We start from the raw sequence: 7831 nt of genomic DNA on the forward strand, positions 1-7831 counted from the left end.
AGCTTAATTATCAAAAATGGTACTACTCTTTTTGTCCATGTGAAGTCGTCCTAATATTTTCTACCATTTAGTAATTAACGCTAGAATAGATAATTTGCAGATAAAAGAGATAAAAACGAGGAATCTCGTTGATGATCTTTTATGTTTCCGCACTGAAGTATGACAAATCTCAATTATAACACAAATCATAAATATTTTTGTAATGTTTTCTTTTTATCACATCTGGTAGATAATTTCATGGCATTTATTTTTTGAATGTGATGTTTGGCATATGGCCGCATGGCTACAAATTGCATAGCTCATTTGAGCAGTCCAATTTTTGACTACTTTATGACCTCAATCAGCAAAAATGCGACACAGACGTTGGTCATTTGGCTTCAATTCTTGCACCAGCTGTATTTTATAGGCATAGGAGCCAAGGCCGTCATAACTGAATGGATTGGTGCGTGACTACCTCTACCTCATTTGACTATTTGCGGTAATGTAGTTTTTGGTAAAGAGAATTCAGGAGTGAAAACATGAAATTGAAGTTGCCATATAAGAGATAAGTGCCGAAGCTTACGTAAATGTACTGAAAAACTGGATTGAAAGTATGGGGAACTGCAAAACCTGACGTGGAGAAGATATTTGTAATTATGAATAATAATATTTGAAATTATATTAAACGATTTTGGCAAAGTTTAGTCTGTCTGCGAATTCAAACCCAAACGCTTGATGGACACACTGTTTTGTCATAATAAAATTTTTTTCTATTTTATTATTTTTATCAAAAAATACTAACTTAACCCTGGATGGCATAGAATTAGTGTTCACGCATAAAAAGTAACATTAGCATTCTAGGGTTAAGGGGTACCACCACTCTACACGCGTAAAATAAACACGATTTTTTAAGAATTTTTTTGTATAGAAAGAAAGGGAAAACAATCACTCTGCTTTGGGAAGTTATTACATATATACTAAAATACAAAACTACAAAGTTTGATCGAAAAATTTTACAAAATGGCAGCATTGGAGACATTTGTGTAATGTGGTTTCTCTTGAAGGAGCTCCGCGGCACGCAGCACAGAAGGTGCAAATTTTAATCTGGAACAAGGAAATTTATTTTTTCTTAATCTAGATAAGAATAGCTAGAGAAACACGTAGGGGATTTAAAAAATATTTATTTTTGTGGAATTAGCAAGCATTTGAAGGAAAAAACTCTATTTTGGACTAAAAAAACGGCACTTAAATAATTATAACAATCGTTTAAATTAATCTATCGAAAATCCCCTACGCTCTTCTCTTAAGAAGGTTATTATACAGACGTAGTGAAAAACCTGATTAAAAATATTTAAAATTGTTTGAGTTATGCTGCGTGCCAATTTCAGAAAACGTGTTTTGAGAAAAACGCGTTTAAAGTTTGGAAATTTGCAGAAATCGTTAGGTAGCAGTCACTAACGCTTGGTTAAAAGCTTAAAATATTTATGAAATAAACTTCGGTAACGTATAAAACTTTTTGTTCTGTATTTTAAAAGGTTCAAAGAATTTTTTAAGCTTATAAAAAAAAAAAATCACTTTTTTGAAATTTCTACAGTGGTGTTACCCCTTAAAAGGCAACCACAATTTTATAAAGTTGGTTGGATGTACTTCGTTTTGAATCTCTCTCAATTTTCCACAAGATTTTCTTTCAAGCTAGGCACTCCACCATGCAGGTGATGACCTACTTTGTTAATATCCCAAGCCAGCTGTTTGACATTGCCTGGGTGAGCTCAAAACGGTAATTTTTCAGCTCCTCCTCCTTCTCTTCCATTTCATCAGAATTCAGCAATATTTATTTTAAAAATTCTTTCAATTTGCATATGGTTCTGCCGCTAGAGTTTCTTATTAATATTTATGTGAATTCATTCTACTCCCACCATACTTCATCCTTTTATTGTTTAATTTTTCGTTTTTGAGTAAACTTTTCTCGAAGACGTCGAAATACGCATCGAAAGCGAATGAAGTTACAATGAAAGTATAAAAACTTCGTTTTTAATATTAATAATTAATTGAATCACGATCAGAGGGAAAGAAATAACAACTCATGGTGCTGTTGCATACAAAAATATTTTGGAACTCAGAAAATTGAATCTCAGGGCGAATGCAGCAAGAGTTTGGTTGCGTATACGCACTGTAGACCAAAGAGCCCAAGCAAACGGTAAGGGCTACGAGCAACCGATCAATTTGTGTATGTGGTAAATTTTTGTAGTTTATGCCTTTCTTTAGATGATATCATTCATGTTATTCAATGTTTAGACCACTCTCGGCAAACTGATGCTGATGGACTTTCGTCAGCTTTTCTAAAAAATTTTCCAGCGATTGTCTCTACCTCAATAAATCAATGCCTTATATACATTTTGTTGCTGATTGGAAACTCACATCAATTTCTCTGTTTTCATAAGTGGTAAGAATAATAATATTTGTGAGCATTAGGTTATGTCAAAAGTATTTTAAAACATTATCAAAGAGAAAACGTATTTTGCGACTAAGGGTATAACCATTGTTTCCTGCATTGCCACCTTGTCGGTTAAATTCGAAGTCAACTGCATTTATACGGGTTTCTCGAAAATATTTGGAACTTAAATTTTGGAAACTAAATTTTGATTATAGGAACTAGCTCTGTTGGGTACTTCGGTCGATTTCTTTGCAATAGCTAAAGTCCTGTTTAATTAATCGGCGCTGTGTGGTTGCAGTTGCAAGCGTTTCATTCATTCATTGAGTCATTCATTCCTACATCGAGAACTCATCAAGAAAATACATATTATCGTTCCATTACTTTTTATTTTACACATTGACCTTCGTATGCTTCTCATTGACTTCAAACGAGTCCCGTTAAACCCGTTAACCGAATGACTCTGCCAGCAATCTTGAAAAAATGCAAAATCCCAACAAACTAATAAGGTACTAATGATGAGCCTATGAAGCTCTTATTTCAAAATTATGATACAGGATAATAAATCTGAAGCCAATTACACACAGAGTGGTGTAAGACAGAGCGTTCCACTTCCATCAAAATTGTGCTTTGCAATAGACGAGGTAAACGATGCCAAAAGAACTGAACATGTAATGAATAGAACTACTCAATTATATGCATATGCCTATGATATCGCGATAGTCAGCAAAATTAAAAGTGCACAAGTGAACCTTTTCCGAAATCTAAGCAGCGACGGCAAAGATTGGACTAAAGCTAAACAACGAAATAACCAAATATATGCTGCTCAGTATACTGAAGAACAAATAGTATTGGAAAATACAAATTTGAAATAGTAAGCACATTCAAATATTTAGACTGCAAATTGACGAGAGATAATTCGATGAGTCTTACTATAGAGAAGCGAGTTCCAGTAGCTCATACAAAACTTTTCAAATCAAAACTCCTTAACAGACCGTGCAAGCTGACACTATATTAAACCGTAGTTCGGCCGGTGCTGTGTTATGGAGCTGAAACAAGAACATTGAGTGAAACAGATATGTAAATACTGCAAACATTTCAAAGGAAAGTTCTCAGAAAAATATTTGGCGCGGTTAAAATTACATAAGACGAATGGCGCATACGATGGAATGGTGGACTAGACGAAAACCTAGTATTGGCGAAAAAATGTACTTAATGGCAAAAATGTAGTGCGTTGAATCTGAATACGACAGGAAAAATATAACTTAAACAATCTTCATTCAGATAAAGAAATTAAAAGCAACTTTCAAGTTACGTTGAAGCGCAATTCCAATTGAGCTCAATCCAAACCATTCTTTGGAAGATTGGAATATAATAGAAGGGGAAGGGAAGGGCATATACACCACGGCCAAAGAGGATCTTGGTTTATTAACACAAAAAATTTAAGTTAGCGTAATTTTGTAGCATGTGGCAACCCGCAGAGCGCGACCGGAAAAATTATAAATAAAAAGAAAAAAGAGGGCATCAAAAATAAAATAAAGGAGATAGAATTATATGCAAAGTGAATTACGGCTCAGTTTTATCGGCAAATTAAAAACAAGCGACAGCATTTCAGCCTGGAATGAATATCTGCTCAGCTGAAGATGGTGATTTACTACAAACAGTCCATGAAATCTTAGAAAAATGGCGAAAACATTTTGACAGTTTTCTAAACAAAGCTCATCAAGACGAGTAACCTCCTTGGGAACCTACAGCTACAGCTGAAAACAATATCTCATTACCAGCATTTAACGAACTCATCGTGGCTCTCAAAAAACTGCGTAATGGAAAGGCCAGCGGGGACGACTCTATAGCACCCGAACTCTTGAAAGAAGGTGGTGAGGAGCTACATAAGTACCTCCACCACTTAATAATAGGCTGCATAATCTTTCCAATACACAAGAAAGGAGGTAAGAGAGTATGCGATAACTATCGTGGTATATCGCTGATTAACACGGCTTACAAGGCTTTCATAAATTTTCTCTATGGCCGAATCCACGAGCATGCAGAAAACATTATTGATGACTACCAATGCGGGTTTCGTAGAGGAAAATCATCAATCGACAAATGTTTTATTCGTTGTCAAATGTTTGAAAAACTTCACGAATACGCGCTAGATATTCACTTTATTTTCGTTGATTTTAAACGAGCCTTCGATAGAGTTATAGGCGATAGGATGCACCATGCACCGCTAAGTTTTGGAATATCAGTCCAGGTCTCGTAGTTGCCCGTTCGCATGCTGGACATATGTTTAGATGTCTTTACACTTCGTGCAAGCTTGCCGCATAACTTGGTCGTAGACTAAATTCAATAACAGCAGCGAAATCACACATCCCTGTCTGACCCCGGTTTGTACTTCAATACCGCCACTCAAAGCATTTTTCTTGATTAACGCGGCAGCAAGCGCTAGTGTACAAATCCTCTACAAGGTTGAGCGGGCACTCCTTTGCACGCGGGAACACTCCAGTTTGCTTTACGTCTTAAATTGTCGAACACCTTCTCGAAATCGACGAAGCAAAGACTCCACCGACTGCTCAACAATCTCTCTTAGGGTGTTTACGTTATTTACGTATGAGAGACGTGGAAGAAGGCCGGATTATACATGGCGTAAATCAGCCTTTTGTAAAGTATATGGGCTATAATGCTGTGCAACTACTCAGATAAGGTTAAGGCTAAACATGAAAGAAATGCTGTCGTTGTTGTTGTTATAAGATGAAGACTAAATATGCGAGATAATGCTGTTGTTGTTGTTGTTGTAGCAGTATACTTAACCCTGTCAGTGTTATATAGATCACCTGTCTTTTTCGTCTAGCTCATCTAACAGTAGGCCCAGGAAACTTGCTGCTTCGACAGGTTGGGTCTAGAGGAAAAAGGATATTAGATGAGTCGGTTTGATGAGGCATGTGAAAAGGATATATGCAGAATATATGTTTCGTATGTCGGCGTCGAATTTAACCTGCTACAGTATCCAGAACGTAATTGTGCCAAAGTTACGCGGATCTCTCGGGGTAGCTGAAGCTCTTCATCTGCTATGGGTAGTGGTTGGACTCCGATAACGGTATTCGGGGGTCCGGAGTGTCTCCGTATGAATGCCGTTTGTAGTCAGTCTAAACACGGTCTCGTCCAGTAGTTGTCGATTTGTATTGACGGCGTAATTGAAGAGGTGTCTCCTGACGTGCCAGAAGGCGCCTCAGGTTCAAGCAGGTGCCTGCAAGGGTGTGACCTGTGATAGCATCCTAGCAGAAACTGCTTGTTGAGCAGTTTGTGGTGCTTGTTCACAGAGAGTATCTATGCATCGTTATGTAGATGATGTATTGGGGACATTCACATAACAGCCGGTTCTACGTTAGTGGAATGACTCGCGTTTTCCCCTACCAAGGGCTGCCGCCACAATAAACTAGCCCTGCCTACTGTACCGTACCTCATATTTTTTTGAAGTGAAAACTTCTTTAGAATCGTTGGGAGTGATTTGAGGAAAAGTGAAACGAAAAAGCGACCCTCTTGGCTACGAAGCGTTATATTATATGTTGATATAAACGTAGCGACGAACTAAATAAAAATAACTTTTATTTTTTCTTGTGATTCGAACCAAGGATTTTGGATCGGAAGCTCACATTGCTAGTCGCTCGGCTACCGCGCCATGCTGTCGTCGCTGGCCTGAAAGTTATTTAGTTACGAAGCGTTATATTATATGTTGATATAAATATTATATGTTGATATAAATAATTTTTGTGAGCGTGTAATTCTCAAAAGGTTTATTAGAAAATCTATTGACTAGGTAGTGTGGTATCTGTTCTTATCAGCTTAACATCTGATAGATCCTCCATCGGAGGACAACAAATGTTAAACTGATTTTTGGAAATGGGCGGAGTGTTTTAGGGGCTTGCTCTCCACCTCTGCCACGGGTTGGCCCGGTATTGCAGTACCGCCGGGATTTCGGCCTTGAATAAATACAAGAAGAAATATACTAATACATTTAGCTTTGGTGGGAAGAGCCATAAATTTTTATATGAATACATGTAGACGAAAATGGAATTTTTTTTTTTAAGTGAGCTAAGCTAAGTAAAACGTTTCGTAATTCAATTTTGTGTTGACAACCAAATGTACACGGCGGAAGAAAAAAATAACAAATCAGCTGTATTATTGCTACCACCTTCAAAAGATTCGCCTTGATTTTTCATATAAAAATTATACATATCATCACTTGTGACAACTGTACCCAGTCGGTCGACAGTGTGTGAATCATCTTTACATTCTGCAAGAATACCCCAACCTGCGCAGCGCACAGTAAAATCGACACAAAGCTGAGCGCAGAGCACAATCCTACAAACACACTAACGTACATACATACATATATACGCTCGAATACATTTTCTTATTGTGCTCAGCCAAGGCTGGTAGTCATGCACTGTGGCGATATGAACGCACAAATGCACATACACAGGCACGAACATGAAATCAAACAGCTCGCCGTGTTTAAGTGAATCGGTATAAATATTTCGTACATTAATTTTTGTGAGCGTGTAATTCTCAAAAGGTTTATTAGAAAATGTAATGACAAGGTAGTTTGTTGGTTGTGTATGGTTATCGCTTCTCGGCCTTATGGCTAAGATCAAAGTGTTAAACTAATTTTTGGAAATGGGCGGAGTGCTTTAGGGGCTTTCTCCACCTCTGCCACGGGTTGGCCCGGTATTGCAGTACCGCCGGGATTTCGGCCTTGAATAAATACAAGAAGAAATATACAAATACATTTAGCTTTGGTGGGAAGAGACATACATTTTTATATGAATAAAAGTAGACGAAAATGGAAGAAATTTGTAAGTCTGTTTCTTCGGTCCGTTTGGGTATTTTTTTTTTGACAACATCGAAACCAAAGCATTTGTATCATATTTTAGCTATCATAAGCCACTCGTATCATTTGTTGAAATTGAAAACATTGAGGATGAATAATAATAAAATGAAGAAAATAAAATATGAATTTTATAGCAATATTATATTGAACCCATAATTATCCCGCTTCTAATGCTGCTTTCGTCTCATTCTCTCTCAGTTTGTTTTACGGAAGGTTTCACTTCTATCGCGTCTAACCGTTAGACACGTATTTTTTATTTTTGTTTTCGCATTTAGTGCTCAAAGTGACTTAAAAACACTATCAGCCATCTGCTTCGCAAAAAAAAATTTACCTTTTGTAGAGCTGTGTAATTACAGTTTTCACGATTGCTTACTCCTCGTCAAAACATACAACTGTATAATTTTCGCTTTTATTTTTTTACAATTGCAAATGAAGTAACTAAAGTATGAATTAAATATGGAATCGATATTCCCAGTTAAATATTCGTCCTACATACAAACTTAATTGATAGTAGCAAAAAAAAAAAAAAG

The 7831-nt window shown here is 36.7% G+C and overlaps 1 non-coding gene and 1 pseudogene across 1 annotated transcript; both read left to right on the forward strand.

Annotated features, from left to right (window-relative positions):
• Positions 1-6203: 6203 nt before the first annotated feature.
• LOC129243315 (U2 spliceosomal RNA) lies at positions 6204-6399 on the forward strand. Its single transcript, XR_008582290.1, has one exon. It is a non-coding gene; the product is annotated as a U2 spliceosomal RNA (small nuclear RNA).
• A 636-nt stretch (positions 6400-7035) lies between these two features.
• LOC129243225 (U2 spliceosomal RNA) lies at positions 7036-7174 on the forward strand (annotated as a pseudogene).
• The last annotated feature ends 657 nt before the right edge of the window (positions 7175-7831 follow it).

The sequence above is a fragment of the Anastrepha obliqua genome, chromosome 3 (genome assembly GCF_027943255.1).
Source record: "Anastrepha obliqua isolate idAnaObli1 chromosome 3, idAnaObli1_1.0, whole genome shotgun sequence".
Classification (NCBI taxonomy): domain Eukaryota; kingdom Metazoa; phylum Arthropoda; class Insecta; order Diptera; family Tephritidae; genus Anastrepha; species Anastrepha obliqua.